This window comes from Myripristis murdjan, chromosome 7, assembly GCF_902150065.1.
Source record: "Myripristis murdjan chromosome 7, fMyrMur1.1, whole genome shotgun sequence".
NCBI lineage: Eukaryota > Metazoa > Chordata > Actinopteri > Holocentriformes > Holocentridae > Myripristis > Myripristis murdjan.
The window spans coordinates 8,364,700-8,382,195 of NC_043986.1; the positions used below are offsets into that span (position 1 = coordinate 8,364,700).

At 41.9% G+C, this 17,496-nt stretch overlaps 1 protein-coding gene across 2 annotated transcripts in view; it reads left to right on the forward strand.

Moving 5' to 3' along the window:
* sema3b (sema domain, immunoglobulin domain (Ig), short basic domain, secreted, (semaphorin) 3B) overlaps positions 1-17,496 on the forward strand; it is a 110,434-nt gene that overhangs the window by 41,154 nt on the left and 51,784 nt on the right. The window contains exon 1 of one of the 2 annotated variants that reach the window (XM_030055903.1): positions 6,854-6,864. The exons of the other annotated variant lie outside the window; for it this stretch is intronic. The gene's annotated coding sequence lies outside the window, so the exon portion shown is untranslated. Of the gene's footprint in view, positions 1-6,853; positions 6,865-17,496 lie in introns of those variants that run through there. 2 annotated transcript variants of the gene reach the window in all.

Genomic DNA, 17,496 nt, shown 5'->3' on the forward strand with positions numbered 1-17,496 from the left:
ATTAAAAAGTCATTCTTTAATTTCACAGTTCATCCTGCGCGTGTTCACCTACATCAGGCGGCTCGGAGGGCCATTATCCCACCGGTTGCCAGGCAGAAACGTTGGAGAAACCCGAGTTCAATATGTTTTCAGGCATTCATCCACATCAGTTTAAACCCAAATCCTTCCTGAAAATCATCAAGACGGATTGAAGCTTTGGACAGAGGAGAGGGGAAGACGGAAAAATCAATCAAGGCAAGGGCGAATCGAGATGAATATGCGCGAGGGGAGAAAAATATTTTAAGATGACATCACCTATAAAAGTGATTTAAATTTGATAAGTGATGAAGACCAGATGTATAAGGGGAAGTGCGGAAAAGGAGCGGGGGAATGTGTTGCAGAAAGAGAGGAGAGAGACACGAGGATGGAGACAGAGAGGGAGAGCATCAGAGGGAGAATCCCACTAATGACCAACAGATGTACAAGAGTCACTGAGAGCTCCTTTCAGTTTTATACTAAAACAACAGACCCATCAGCTGTACACACACACACACACACACACACACACACACACACACAAACGTCCAGGGTTGGAGGAAAGTTACTTTACTTAAGGCTCATCATAAAAAGCAAATAGAAACACAGCACAAACAGGCGCTTATCCTCCCATTTATCCTTCACATGCACGCAAACACACACACAAACAGATTATGAAACACCAAATACCGCAGGATTTTCACCTTCTAAAAATTTGTGCCAAAATTAAATGTATGGCAGACAAAAAAAAAAAAAAGAAACACTCGGAAAAGAAAACTGCACGCTTCCAAAAAAAAAAAAGGAAAAGTTTAATGAGTTATGATGTGATGTGTTATGTGTACGTACACAAACAGGCATTTATCCTCCCACAACCGCACACGCATTCATCTTCATGTTCGCGTCCCTCCACGTGCATGTACACACACACATGCATACACAAACACACACACACATACACAAACGCAATCAGAGAGCATCTCGGGCCCGAATCTGAATCTGTCAACTTTTTCCACGTCATCTTTTATATCTCTCAAACTATTCCAGTCAAATAGTTTGGCTCATTTTGGAAGAGATACGAAGCGGCGCAGCCAACATGACAGTTTATGTTTAACTAATAACATATGTATGTGGAGAAGTGCCATACTGTTTTTCTTTCTTTTTCTTTCTTTTTTTTTTTTTTATTGGAGCGAGCTGCTGCTGTCAAAGGAGGGAGGCTGCACTATTTATTGTATTCGGGAGTCGTGGCATTCGCCGTGCTCCGACCATTAAATTGCGTAAACGGCCTTGCGGTTACATCGACACACAAAGAAGCGGATGAGGTGCCTGTTTATCTACTGCATGAGGCGTATCAGCTCTCCTGGAACGCCTCCTGATGAATCACAGCCTGCGGTTGAAACCAGGTGTTTATTTGAGCGCGGCCCGAGGCTCCGAGCGCTGATGATGCATCGCCGCTGTTACGTTCACGAGATCAGAGTAAAAGGCCATTGGATTCAAAGCGAAACAGCCGTGCACGTCCTCCTATTGACGCTAATTCAACGCAATTTATCACCGTGCTTTCATCACAGGTGTTACATGGTTGGACTGCGAGTTGTGCAGGAAAGTTGGACGGAGCTCGCAACAGGCAACAAGAGGGGAAACTCCACACTTTATTTTATTTATTTTTTTTTTTTTTCATGTATAAGAATTTTCCTCTCATACTTTCTCGGTTTATTACATCGCTGCTCAATTTTAAAACCATACTTCACTGCAGCAGATCTCGGCGCTGGCGGACACCAGACGTCCCCACGTGCAACTTTCTGAGCTTGGAACGGCCGCCTTCCAGCGTTTTGCACCATGTAAGAGAAATGATTTACAAAAGACTTTTACAACTTCGGCGTTTCATCATCTTCCATTTGGTGATTTTAAACCCATAAACACGGAGCTGTTTGATGATTTTTTTTTTTTTTTTTCTTGTCGATTTTAACTCGTGACGGATTCCTGCATGTTTCGCAGATGAGAGCTCGATCTGAATGAGATGACTTGATTGAATTAAAGGTTTCGATCAATCAATCAGTGTTTGCCTAATACGTCGTCTGACTTCAGTTTGGTGTTTGCCGCCGCCTTATCTGACTTCTTCGACTTGGAGGCGTTAAATCGAAAGCAGAATTGATACTTTATGGGGGCTTTTAAAACTGCAGCTGGCTGTAAATAAAATGAAATAAAATAAAATAAACAGCTTTCCGCGACACGCTGTGCTCTCTGAGATCACAGTGTCAGTGCTTTGACGTTCGAAACAGAACACGTCATGCTAAGACGGGATCTTAACATCAGCCTATCACTTCCATATGCTGCAGCAGAACAGAGAAGAACAGCTGCCACTTTTTTTTAAGAGAAAAGCACGGACAGAACAGTGTGTGTGTGTGTGTGTGTGTGTGTGACTTGGCCGTTGTGTTTGTAGAGCATTAGCTTTATCCATCTTCTCTTGACAGCTAGTGTGTGTGTGTGTGTACCGACTGGCAGTCCTGGTGTGTGCTGTCCCGATGTGAAAGTACTTGGTGATCAGAACTGGGCTGTCCTCAGCGTCTTGACTCCTGTCTCTGTCTCTTTCTTCTTTCTCTCTCTTCTCGTCTGTGGAACACAACTTTTCGCCCCGTTCCTTTTTCGACCTGCGTCTCTGGCTGTGTTTGCGCCACGGGCCTTCGTGCTCAGAGACAAAATGTGCTTTGGGGTTGATGGTTTTTGGTACCAAAATGAGCCGACGGTGTGCAGAGTAACAGTTTGCTGCATATTGTTCTTAAAAATGGGTTTCTCAAAATTTGGTCACCATTGCCGCTTTTCCACTAGCACCTTCTCGACTCGACTCGGTTTCGGTCGTTTTCCATTACAATTGAGTACCACCTCACCGTCGGTGGAGTCGTCATAGCAAGGCGGCCACACTGCCAAGCACAGAAAAGTCTCCACCTCTTCATTTGACCATGATATCGGTTTGCTTGCCATTTTCCGACTTTGCCAACTTCAGTGATGATCAATGTGCACGGTCGCTGTTGCCAGTTTTTTTGAAAAAATGCCGGGTTTGGTTTTCGTGAAGGAGTCGCTCTCATGTGTTGTTGCTCCCTGTCCAATCAGTGACCTGCACGGCATTTACGTCACATTTCAGGCTGAGTAGGTACTAAAATAGTACCTGGTACTACCACCTAATGGAAAACCTTACAAATCAAGTAGGGTCGAGCTGAGTAGGTACTAGTGGAAAAGCAACATGTGTGCCTTTAAGTTTGACTGAAGTGAAGTAATGATTGATTTATGTATCGACCAATCCGTGATTAGTACCTGCTCCGAGGTAAATTGTTGCTCTGACACAAAATGCCTGACACTGGCTTGATATTTCTCTGAAAGTACGGCTTTTGTTGCAGTGGTTTGATGCTTGAAATCTTGAAAATTTGTCAGACGTAGCAACATTAACTGAGGCGGGGTGGGAGGTGATGGAGATTTTGGTAAATTCAGATGCTTTTTTTTTTGTTTGTTTGTTTTATTTGTATCATTGTGTCTCGTCCTCCATGCTCAAGCTGGCTCAGCCAAGTCATCGTGAACACCAAAATGATCGCTGTCCCGATTTGAGTAAAATAAAAGTCCTGTGTCCATTTTGTGCCTTTGGATCTAATTCTGGACCACAGATCCATCCAGTCCAGGTTGCATTTGGAGGGTTTTGCTGTTCACATTGCAGTAAACACACATCAAATGTGACTGAACATGTGATTCGAAAATGAAAACTGAAAATCGGGACACTTTCCGCATCAGTGTGAACAAAACCACCGTGCCTCTTTTCTCCTTTCCCTTTTCCGTCTTTATTTGTTTCTCTTTGCTTCTGTCTGTCTCTTCCTCTGCCTTTGTTCGAGTCTCTCCTTGTTTCACTCCCTCTCCGCTCCTTCTCGAGAGTTTAAACAGCTTTGTTTTTTCCCCCTGACACGTTGGCTCCGAGAGGAGGGGAGGAGTGGGAGGAGGGAAGGAGAGGAGGAGTGGAGGGAGAGGAAGTGAGGAGCGGAGCCAAAACAGAGGGAAATGACAGTTTGTTTGGTCAGAGCAGACTATTACTTAGAGCGCTCTAATCTTCCTCCACTTGGCCGGCTACCTGCAACCTCAGCCGGGACGGAGGGAGCGAGCTTCGAGACGGAGGCTGTGGCTGAGGAAACAATTTTATTATATTTGGGGACTAATGTGTATATTTGACCCAGTTTGACACCAAAATAGAATAAATAACCGAGTTCTCCTCAAAATAGGCACGACACAGTATTTCCTTAAACCCAAGTCCTAAAACGGGATATGCACAAAATGTGGATAATAATATAGGCCTGCTGATAAGTGGCAGAGCTATACAGTCTTATTCAGAGCTGTGTGAGGGGAGACACACACACACACTCACACACACACACACACACACTGGCAGTCAAAAGGCACAGGCACACATACAGAAACAGTTTTAGCTGTAGATGAAAGAACAGCATGGCTTTGACTTGTATAAGTGTGGTATGTAATTATCATCGTGTAATTATCGACATGATATTGTGCATTAAAGAGTGAGAAGGTCCGCTGTGCTGCCCTCTAGGGGTTGAAACTTTCAGGCATGTTGACCTTGAGGCCACATCCAATCAGGCCGCATGTGTTTTACCACATCATCGATTGGCTGTGAAAACCCAGTCGCCAGAATGAAATGTTGCAATTTTTTATTTTACAAACCAACAAATACATTAAAATGTCAAAGTTTCTGAACCAAAAATACGTTACATATCATCTTTAGACGTTAAACTTTAGACGTATAGTCAGTGTGGCGGAGGCTGTGTCAACGTCACATCTGTTAATTAGCTAACATGATCTTGTTAGATAGATAGATAGATAGATAGATAAATACTTTATTCATCCCGCAGGAAATTCGCAGTTTTTCAGCAGTATCCACAGATTACAGATTAAATAAAATAAAAAAAAAGATTAAAAAAAAAAAAAAAAAAGAATAAGATCTAACTACAACAGAATAAGATCTGAGTACAACAGAATAAGATCTAAGTACAACCCAGTGTGCAAAAAGCAATGTGCAACAAAAAACCCCAGAAAAAACCGTGTGCGTGGGTGTATAAAATGTGCATAGAGGTAGGTCAATGTGCAAATTTAGAAGAAATATACAGTATACACATGATAAATAGCAGTAAGCAATATAAACACTATAAACAAGGATTATAAAAAAAATAGAAATATGAACAATTTAAACAGAAGTATTAACAATTTAAAGAGCAGTGTTAGCTACCTTGGCCACTTTTATTTGCTTTGTTAGCTTCGTTAGCCCCCAAAACTACGTTGCAACACATTAGCTAATGTTTGCAAATAGTGTTAGCTTCATTAGTCCCCAAAACGACTTGTTTAAGGTTAGGAAAAGGTTCATCGTCATGGTTAAGGTTAAGAAAAGGTTATGGTTAACGTTACAACACATTAGCTAATGTTTGCCAGTAACGTTAGCTAAAGACAAACACGGCTCTTGACTGTGCCGTCTGCCTCCCCACCTTCTACCTGTCATTTTTTGCTCACTTTATATGCTACGTCATGAAACTTGAAAATGTGGCATTTCATCGTAGGCTACACCTTTTGATTTAAAGTTGAGTTACTCTTCAAAAATCCCACCAGTTTACACTTTGGAGTGGACTATCACATTTAAACATGGTCATTTCCCAACAGTAAAAATTACAGGTACATACTTACTTTAGGGAGCTCTAAAAAATGAACCTGCACTTTTTTGTGGCCTACAGGTCAGGCACCCAACAGAGACACTTTGACTAATGTAAGTAAGTAAAAAAAAAAAAAAAAAAAAGTAAAATTTATTTATATAGCGCTTTTCCCAGAGAGAACTCACCAAGTGCTTTACGAGTTAAAAATACAAATGCTCAAAGCTAATAAAACAATATACAAATGCGATACAAGGAAATAAAAATATAATAGACGGCAATAAAACAATATAAATGTAAATACAGGGTGACACAAAAAACGGGAACTTTTTAACAATCCAATAAAACCAAGAGTGATGGAAGAAAAATATTTTATTCATAGTAATTGAAACCTTAAAACATGCCATTTAAGAAACAATGATGGAATTTAAATTTTTAAAAAATTGTGCTGCCACTTGCTCATGTCTGCCAATACGCACTTCAAAGATTCCCGTTTTTTTGGGTCACCCTGTATAAACAATATAAAAAGGTGATGCTAAGAAAATAAAAATGCAATAAAAAAAACAATAGAAACAATGTACAAAGGCGATACAAGGAAATACAAATACAACAGTGGCGTAATCCTGTGGGAAAGCCTGTCTAAACAGATGTGTTTTGAGCCGCTTCTTAAAAATGTTGACAGAGGTCACGGCTCTTAAGTACGCGGGACTGCTAGCAGGCCCTGATCTGCAGACCTAATGTTATTGGATTATTATTAAAGGATTAAATATAGTACATATCTACACAACAATGGTGCAGCTAGCTCAGTGTTATGCCAATGGTAACATCTGGAAAATCATCACAATAGATTAGAAATTGAGTGCAGGTGTGGGCTAACAGCTCATGTAGGCTAACACAGGTATCATAATGTTTGAGTTTCATGTGTTGCTATGGCTACAGAGCTTTATGTCCAGTGTATGAATTCAAAACAGAGATTGAACTTGAGGAAGACTACACATGCATTTGCCCAACCAGCCAATCAGAAGTGAGCGTTCACCCAGGCCATGCGACGTGGTGCAGCAGCAGCAGCAGCAGCATTAAAGTAAAGGTCCTTTGATGCTTTTAGAGCAACTCCAGACTGTGATTACGAGGCCTTGTGCTTCGTATCAGCCGGCTGTGACTGGACGTTTTCGGTTTATGTGCGTGTCTTTAAAAGTAAAGCCGCTTTTTCTCGATCTTTAGCTCAGGTTGGCATCAGATGAAAACAAAACATAAAACGTATTTGTTCAAGGCTATATCGATTCCAGATATTCTTTCAGTGACTTTCGGAAATGGTTCTCTCTCTCTGTGTGCGAGTGTGTGTGTGTGTTCTCTGCGATTTTGGGGCTATGTTAATGACAGCTGTTGCCTCTGTGATAATGAGGTGATTTCCCATGTTTCCCTGGCAACCCAAAATCACACTCCATCATTTAGGGTGTGTGTGTGTGTGTGTGTGTGTGTGTGTGTGGCTAGTTGGCTGGCTGACAGACAAATTTTTGCCAAGCTTTGCGCCCTTAAAAAAAAACAGGCTCAATTGTTCTTCAGTGGCTGTTAACGAAAAACTTCTGATCTCCAAACAGGACTTTTTATATGTTGTTTAAACATTTGAAACTTTCCAACTCAGGAGCCAAATTAGCATCACGACATGGGACTTATGTTCACTTTTGGTTCTGTGAGGACCCCAGAAGAAGGTTTCTGACCCTTTTTGGGCCCCAACCCACAGCTTACACTTAGATGCGGTGAAATGAGCTATTGGTTAAACAGCTGGATTTCTGGGTCTGATACCGCTATCAACATTTGGGAGTAAAAAAACTTGTAATGAAGATATGAAACAGCTTTTAACTGTATCTGCAGCACCATGTGTCGAGCTGTGATATTGTTAAGGACCTCACAACACAACATGTGTCACTATACATGGGCCACAGTACAATTTTTACTTCAATACTTTGCAATACTATACAAAATTGACCAAAAATGTAAATAAAAGTCACCGTATAACACCTGGATGGAATAAAAAATGCACAATATTACACGAAAAATTGGATCGCAAACTGACAATTTAATTAAAAATTCCTACTCCAGTTTATGTAAACAAACTTAACTCAATGCACTTACTCAGTAATAGAAAATGTAGATGACATCATATGGAAATTAAGTGCATAAACAATACAAAGAGATGGAGAATCGATATACTACTGCAAAAAATAATCACAATATTCAGTCTTATCTTTTTTTTTTTTTTTCACACAGCTCCTCTGCCTCACCTGCTACATGAATATCGCTTAGTCTGCTGGGAAAAAAAAAAAAAAAAGTTCATGATAAGATAAGATAAGATGAGATAAGATAAGGTAAGATTTTCCTTTATTAGTCCATGCATTACAGCAGCAAAGTGGATAGGATTATACTGTTTATAATTTACATTATAAACAGTATAAACGGATAATAAATAGCAAAAAGCAATATAAACATTATAAACTATAAAGGAATATAGAAAAATAATAGAAATATGAACAATTTGAACCCTGTTGTCAAATGATTTGATTGACAGCGTGCTGTTTGTGCTCATGGGCCAGGCTCTGGGTCCGTGTGTGAGGTCTGTGGTTTTCTTTGCTTCCTCGTCATCTAATCATCATCTTATGTCTTCATGTTTATGAGCTTTCCTGTTCCACTTTGACGCCTTCTGTCATCCCTCTTATTATTATTTTTCATCCCCCCCCTCCTCCACATGCACTCCAGTGGTGTTTCCCCCCCCGAGAGCCGAGGGAGTCAAACCCTCTAACCCAAACCTTTGCTTTTCACGTTGAGATACGCAGGTAATGGGATCAGTGGTGTTATTACTGCTACATATTCATTAAAAAAACATAGAAGCACCTGTCTTTGTTTTTCCTGCATTATCCCTCCTCCTCCTCCTCCTCCTCCTCTTTCCCTCTCACGGCGGTCTGCTCATCCCTCGTTTTCTCTCCTCCCTCTCTAACTGACTTCAATTGCTGCTTGATGGAGGGGATTTCTGCCCCGCCAGACACAGACCGCACTCAGTACACCTGTGCAGTGTGTGTGAGTGTGTGAGTGTGTGTGTGTGTGTGTGTGTGTGTGTGTTAGCGACCACGTGCACACTTGTGGTTTTGACAGCCTAAATCTAAAAGTGAAATTGCAGTGATAGCAGAGTTGAAAGTACTTCAACCACTCGTTTAATCTGCCGTGGCAGTTATGATCACAGGTTATGTGTTGGTTTGCGTCGGTCTGTGTGTGTGTGTGTGTGTGTGTGTGTGTGTGTGTGTGTGTGTGTGTGTCCCTGTGCTTGTTTGCCAGGGAAGAGTGTGCCACTGCATTTTTTAACATGCCTCACTTTGGGGAAACGACTGTTAGCAAAGGTTTACATGGTCAGCGTGTGTTTATTCAAGTGTTTTTCACAGAGTGTGTTGTGTATAATTAACCTAAAATTGGCTGCCCGCTCCTGCCACCAATGTCAGATTTCTGCTGTGTGCCTGGTTTAGTTTTTTATTTTATTTTATTTCCCAGCACATGTAAGTGAGTCACTTAACGAGAGTTTTGTGCCACTGAACATTTTAAAGTTTTCACATTCAACTCTGTCTTCCCATCTGTCGTGCTCATACTTTTGTTAAAATGAACAACTTAAACATAAAAACTTCAAAATTAAGTTTTTAGGCGACTTTCCTAAAAATAAAACCTTTCATGCTTCCACATGAATCCAACATAAATCCATCCTTATGCCTCCTACAGCGAGCTCCGACTGCAGCAAGCAGGTTACTATCACTGTAAGATATGAGTGTGAGTGTGTGTGTGTGTGTGTGTGTGTGTGTGTGTGTGTGCGTGTGCGTGTGCATTTACACCAGTGTGCACATATGTTACATATTGCGACAAGTGCACCTGTGTGTGTCAGGATCACTCATGTTCTTATGAAATCTGCTCATTGCTGAGCTTGTTTCAGATTTCCCCTGGGGGTATATGCACACACACACACACACACACACACACACACACACACACACACACACACAGTCATACACCAGATTCTGCAGTTATTAGTGTGTGTGTGTGTGTGTGTGTGTGTGTGTGTGTGTGTGTGAGTGTGTGTTATTAATCTGCAGTGGTGCTGAGAGCAGCCTGTCTAGTTGGATCAGTGCCCATCAGGATCAGGAATCGTTTCGCTGGGTCTGCTCGCTGCTATCGCTTCTCAGGCCTTAATGAGACAGCACAGCAGCACTGCACAGTGTGTGTGTGTGTGTTCGTGTGTGCGCGCACGTGCATGTATGTGTGTATCCTTCAGCATGCATCCGATGTTCCTTATCTGCCCGCATTTCAGAAAGAATGTCTTGTATTTCCAAATCCAAACATTTTAACAGCCGTGTGGATTTTAAGGGATTTATTTGAGATGCGATACTTCATTTTAGATGTGAGGGCTGAGATTCTGACTGGCAAGGCGCCGGCTTGAAGGTGGAGAGAGAGGATGGTTAAAATCCTTCGCTCTCAGCAACGACCACCTCAGTGCTTCACTCCAAACAGAACTGGGCAGTTATGTGAATGTGTACTGTGTGTGTGTGTGTGTGTGTGTGTGTGTGTTATGGACAGTATTCCTAGAGGCCCTTTTGAATTTATAGTGATCTTCCTCAAACCTGTGCATGTACATCATACGCAACATCAGGATCTGGAAAAATCTTTATCATTTCATGGATTCCTCGCTGTAAAAAAATAATAGAAACTAATGGGTCTCGAAGGTTCATTTGGCCCAATAGCCAGCAATTTGAATCGAGCCTGTGTAACATCCTAGTAAGTAAATAGCCAGAGAGCTAACTAACATCCCTGCTAAATTCAAGCAGTCGTTGTAGTTGTTATCCAGATTCATTTGATGAAAAATGTCAAGGAATTTTCTCCAGATTCATCAGAGGAATTACATTGAAAACGATCCACACTACTCACAAAAAGTTAGGGATATTCGGCTTTCGGGTGAAATTTCAGGATGAACCTAAAATGCATTCTAACCTTTACAGGTGAACTTAATGTGACCTTCTGTAAACTTTTGAATGCACATGTCCAACTGTTCAGTGTTTCAGTACTTTTTGCACAAGTTGCTGTTCTCTAACAAGGAGTTTAACGGCAAAATTCACATCAGGTGTTTGATGCTCCAGCTCATCGAGGTCGTATCATTAGGGAACGGCTGCTGGAGACTGGGGTACCTCAAATGGAGTGGCCTGCACTTTCTCCAGACCTGAATCCCATAGAAAACCTATGGGATCAGCTGAGTCGCCGTGTAGAGGCTCGGAGCTCTGTACCCCAGAACCTCAATGTCCTGAGGGCCGCCCTTCAAGAAGAGTGGGATGCCATGCCTCAGCAGACAATAAGTGGACTTGTGAACAGCATGAGACGTCGTTGTCAAGCTGTAATTGATGCTCAAGGGCACATGACAAGTTATTGACACTGACATTTTTTGTTGTGGTATACCCACCACTGTTGTTGGCTTTTGTTTCAAGAAATTGTTTGAGATGAGGAAATCACCAGTGTATGCTTCTACTTAAATGCCCTACTTTCATGATATAATATCCCTAACTTTTTGTGAGTAGTGTAATTTTTGACTAGATAGATAGATAGATAGATAGATAGATAGATAGATAGATAGATACTTTATTCATCCCGAAGGAAATTCAGGGTTTTCAGCAGTATCCACAGAGTACAAGATTAAATAAATAAAAAAAATTACATTCAGCCACAGATACAGACTCCCCCGTTGTTTAAGAGAGATACAAGAAATCATTCATACCCACCGCAATACAGATGTACAACTCCTCCTTCTGATTCATTCACCTAAGCACCCTGAACCCAGCACTTTTAACTCTTTTAACTTAACTTTTTTATACGCACATTTTATCAATATATTTATTATCTATTATCACTGTGTGCTTTTATGTATTTTCACTTCTGTGTCCCATGATTTTGTGTTTGTGTTGTTTTTCTCTCCATTGTCATGTATTTCTTTTTCCTTGCTGCTGCTTGTGACATTTTAAATTTCCCCTTGGGGATTAATAAAGTAATCTATCTATCTATATATCTAAATAAAGAATAAAAGATGACACTATAGATCTAAAGATCTAAGTACCCAATGTGCAAAAAACAATGATGTTCTCACAGATGTTCTCATAAGATTACTAACACCTGTGGATTTGAAGTATCTTGTCCCTTTACTGTCTATGAGTAAGAGCGTCAGACTCAATTTGACTTTAAACAACAGCAAGACGTGCAAGGAGGTGACCGGGTTTGTTACCTGATCCATATCAGAACCTCTGCTTTCCCTGTCAGCTGCTGGTCTGATGCCGACCGAGCAGCATTTTAACTGTTTGGCCAAAGACTCGGGTGAAATGTTAAGTTCAGCCCCCACTTCCTGTACACTATCCTCTGGATCCAGCTTCTGGCACTTCTGTGGGCTGTGGATGTAATTTAATGTGTGTGTGCGGGGGATCGGTGCATGTGTGGGCCTTTTTTTTAAAAAACAGCAAATGTGAGAATTTCCTGTGTCACGGCAAAGTTTTAGTAGGTGATTCCCTGGTTTTGTCTTTCATCTGTCGTCTCTTTCATCTGCAGGGACTCTCACGGGCTTTAGGCTGATTTGAGCCGCCCCGAAAAGTCCTACTCAGGGTGGAGGGAGCCCAGTAGATTTGGCTCAGACTGAGGCCTGTGTCCTGCAGCTGTCAACAACTGATAATAAATAGGAAACATTAAAAACTGCAGTACATTTGAACATATTTTATATTTTAACTATGAAGTTTGAAACAGCGGGTGATAATATGCAGCCTCTGATCAGAGTTAACGGTGGTGGGAACTGGGAAACAGCAGCAATGTGCATTCCACTGGGGAAACATTACTTATCCTCCCAGTCAGTGTGTGTGTGTGTGTGTGTGTGACAAAGGCGTGGTTTTACTGCAAGGTGCTATAATCCACTCAGTGACCCTCAGAATCTAGCCTACCCATGTGTGTGTGTGTGTGTGTGTGTGTGGAAAATGTGTCACTCACTAAAGCCATGCTTATTTTTCAAGGTGGTCTTAGCCACCCAGTGACCCTCAGAACCGGCTGGGTGTGTGAGTTCATGCCTTTATATGTGTGTGTGTGTGTGTGTGTGTGTGTGTGTGTGTGTGTGAAGGACTGAAACTGCCACATCAGTAACAGCCTCCTGGCACCACAGTGGGGTGTGATCACATCAAAGTGAAACAGCGAGGATTACAGGTTTCTGTGCCCCAAGGGCGCTCTCTCTCTCTCTCTCTCTCTCTCTCTCTCTCTCTCTCTCTCTCTCTCTCTCTCTCTCTCTCTCCCTCTTTCTCTCTCTCTCTCTCCCTCTCTCTCTCTCTCCCTCTCTCTTCCTTCATCTCTTTTTCACTCTGTCCATTTTGCTTCTGTCCCTCTTCTCATCTTTTTCTTTCTCCCCTTCACTCACTGTCCCTTCCTCCATCATTCTCTCTCCTTTCCTAACTGTCACTCTCTCTCTCTTTCTCCCTCTCCCTCTCTCTCCCTCTCTCTCTCTCTCTTGGGGGCCCCTCTAATCCCTGTGGTGTCGGGGGTCAGGGGCCCGTGCCGTGGATGACCCCTCAGGACACATATAGTATAGCCAAGGATAAGCAAACTGAGCCTGAATACAGACAACAGAGACTCCACTCTGCCTGTATCTCTGATCTTTCTTCCTTTGTGTCACTTTCCTTTCTTTCTTTCTTTCTTTCTTTCTTTCTTTCTTTCTTGCATGCACCCTTCCTGTCATGTGCTACTTAACAGTATACAGTAATTTCATTTTCTCCTTCGTATCTTCCTCTTTTACCGTAACCAAAAGGTGATTTCATCAGTTTTGCTGCGTTCAAGTGTTGATCTCAAACTTCGACTTCCGACTTCAGAATTTGAAAATGCACGTTGTTGCATATTCAGTTTGGTTGGTACAATATTTAAAAAAAAAAAAAAAAGTTGTCGGCTGCTGTATTATTTTTGTAATCAAGCATTTTCAACTTTCTCAGTCCAGGTCGTTCATGTGCATTCATGCTCAAAATTCCCAGATTTCCGAGCAAGCACTTGAAGTCAGCATTGGATTGACCCATCTATTTTAGTGGAACTGCTGTGGTAGCTATTAAAAGACACACACACACACACACACACACACAGAGTCACACATACTCATAAATGTAATATATGTACATGACAACGGGGTGTTCTGGCCTATCTTTGTAATGACAGGCACTTTAGTGTTTCATACAATCGATTTTGTGAGTGTGCATGTGTGTGTGTGTGTGTGTGTGTGTGTGTGTGCACGTGCGTGTTTGTGATGAGATTAGCATGAGGTTACAGCTGGCAGAATGGGCTTGGTGGTCGCTAATGATCCACTTAGTACTGGAATTTGTTTTATGTTGGGTCACCGTGTCACCGCACCCACCTCAGCCACACACACACACACTCACACACACACACACACACACACATGCACTCTCATTCATGCCATGCCAGCATGCTCTTGGTCACAGATGTTAGTAGCGGCTTAGCATTGCGTCACTCACTATAACCACATGATGTGTGTGTGTGTGTGTGTGCATGTGGGAGGTGTTGTTTGTCACACTGCGGGCCCGGGAAGGTGCGAAGACACATGATTACATACATGCACATGCACACACACACACACACACACACACACACACACAAACAGAGAGAATGAGAGACAGAGTGGATCAACTGTTTTGTTTTATGGAGAAACTTCCCTCCCTGCCCTCTCGGTCATCTCACCGGCATCCCACGCTGCTAATTTTATAGGTGTGGCATCCAGGCCATCGGCTATTTCGACTGCATCTCCTGAGCAAATGTTTTAAAGAAACTCATGTAATGCTGGCAGCGTCTACCAACTCTAATTTTACTGTTGTGGTCGGCTTCGGCATAAACACACATCACGTAGCTCCGTTGTTTGTCCTCTGCATCTGTCCCGCGGGATTTTCCAAACTGCTCCTCCTCGGGTGGAGCGACATATTCAACGTGTGACGTCTCTGATAACGACATTTGCAGCTTGTTTTTAGGTGCTTGGACGGGAGCAGCCCGGTAAGAGCCAGACTCCTGGCACTTCATTCATGCGTACTGCTTTGTGGAATGCACACTGTTTAGGGGAATTACGGTATGCACTGTTCAGGCCGTGCAAAGCCACAAGAGCCTCTCATAAGGGGGGGCTCAGGCCGCTATGTGCACACTAAGCTGGGTAAAATTGAAAATGCATCTTTTTTTTTTTTCTCATTTTTTACCTTCCGTCCACACAGACACAGCATATTCAACCACCAAAGATGGATATTTTTGAATATGTCATCTGTAATGGATGACCTTTATTATGCCTGTCTAGTGTAGTGTGGATGGATAAGAGAGAATTTTGGAAACAGCTAGGATTTGCTTTTGATCACAGTCAGGTGGTAGCCAACATCCAAAATGACTTAAACATTACTTTTAAGTCCAGTCCAGCTTGATTGTCTCTCCAGACAAAGACGCCTGGCTGCTTTCTCCCTTATTGTTTCTGGATTCTAACACATGATTAGGAATTCCCCCCAAAGTTACCGGCAGGGTACGCCCATATGTGCTTTGGTGATTTGTCAGAAAATTTGTCTGCTGAAACAGCTTTGATGGAGGCCCTCGCCCAACCATAACCCTAACCAAAGCCATGTGGGTGTATCTCGCTCAGAAGTCTGATGGGATTTTGACATCCTGTCATCCTTCATGTGTTCAGCTAAAAGGTTCAAAGGGGTTTTTGAAAGGCGTTACCTCCAGCTCAGGGCTAAAATTCTGGTTTACAAAGCGATCGTGCTGCCCACCGTACAGATCAGAAACCTGGACCACATTCAGCAACAAGTAAAGACACAAGAGGCACGGCATCAGAAGAAGAATCCTCAAGATCAGCTGGGAAGATGGACATACCAACACCAACATCCCCATCATCACTGCCAGCATCGCCCCAACACAAGCTCAGATGGACTGGACATGACATCCGTATACCCAGCTCTCGTCTTCCAAAACAAGTCCTATATTCCTGGAGTTTCATTGGACAACGTACCACTGGAGGTCAGAAGAAAAGGTATGAGGACAACATCAACGTGAAGTGCCACATAGACCTCAACACCTGGGAGGACACAACAGGACGACATGCAGAAAAATAGTCCAGGAAGGTGCTAAACTGTAAGACAAAGTCACACTTGGGAAGGAGGGAACTTCCACCAAAAAGACCCAAACTAAACCCATGACCACCAACACTCATGCCTACCCACACTGTGCCAAAATATGAGCCTCCAGGATCGGCCTCTTCACCCACCTGGAGACCCACAAGGCCCTAGAGTGAGGACAGCGAGTGACCACAGATGATGGTGATGATGCCGAGTAATGGGCTATAGAGGATATGACAAAATTTGTGCAGCAAAGAGGGCAGTGAAGTGGTGTGTCGGGGCAAACCCTTTGAGTTGATTGGTTTTTGTCTTGTTGAGCGTATCAGTGTGGACAGGAACGTTTTTAAAAATGGCGCAGTGTGGACGGAAAGCATAAGAAGCAAAAGACACAAATACACATTTTCAAAAAACTGAGGAGCAATCGTCCTGACAGTGCATTCTTACATAACAAATTGCCTTTAAAAATAGAAGAGTTCAATCTAAACTAATGGAAAATAATTAAAACCAAAAGAGGTAAACTAAACTAAACTATTTAAGGTGCCTGATATATAAATAAAATATATACAATATATGTATTTGCTGTAACCTATAAAACATGATATAAAACAATATCCCGAAAAAGTAAAAGTTATTAGCCACTGAGATATTATGCACTTGAGGATGTTGCACATTTGGGAAATTGCAGTGACCCTATGTGCAAGTAGTGCGGTTATGAAAATATACATGCAAAGGTGCAGCTGGAATTTAAGAATACGACAAAATACAATAAAAAAATACGATAAAAATATGTTTAAAAAGTATAATGAAAAAGAAAAGTTATTAGCAGCTGAAATATCACACTTCAGGATATTGCACATTGATGAATTGAATTGACCCTATGTATAAGTAGTGCATGTATGTACATATGAAGGTGAACTGTAAAAACATCACAGTTGTGTTCCAGTGTTTTAAATTAGTTTTGCTCAGTACAATCGTGTCTTGTCCCCACCCGAGCACCTGGAAAATGCTAATGCACTTGTGTTTCCAAAAGCTGAAGTCAGTTTATTATCTCTTTTATTTCTGTGTATTTAGGTAATGGCTGCTTTCAGCGTGGCTCAGCAGAGGTGATTTATTGCTCTGTTAATATTATTATAATATGCCCTCATTGTTGGCATAGCTTATTTCAATACCTGAAAGAGACATTTTAGGGCCTCCCCCTTGTGGTGCAAGGAGCCAAGTTCAAAAGTTATATTTCCATTAAGTACCAGGAATAGAAGCTACTTGGCTGTTCCCATTTTAAAGCTGCACTGAGGCCGGAGTTATTGTAGCTGGTGAGTAGATTATAATGTTTACCCTGGCTAAAGGTTTGTATATCCTCTGGAATGTGTATTAACTCCTATAGAAGTGTGTTTATGTAGTGGCAGTCTAAAACAGTAGTGTTTTTACAGAAATGACATAATCCGTGTGTGTGTGTGCACGCACCTAGTGGTGCTAATTGTGTTATGGTATGCATATTCGTCATTATATAACATAAAAGCAGTAGTGCCTTAATCATCTTATGACACCAATAAGCTCTGGTTAAATTGAGTTGGAGTATCTGTAGAAAATAAATAGATACTTTATTCATCCCG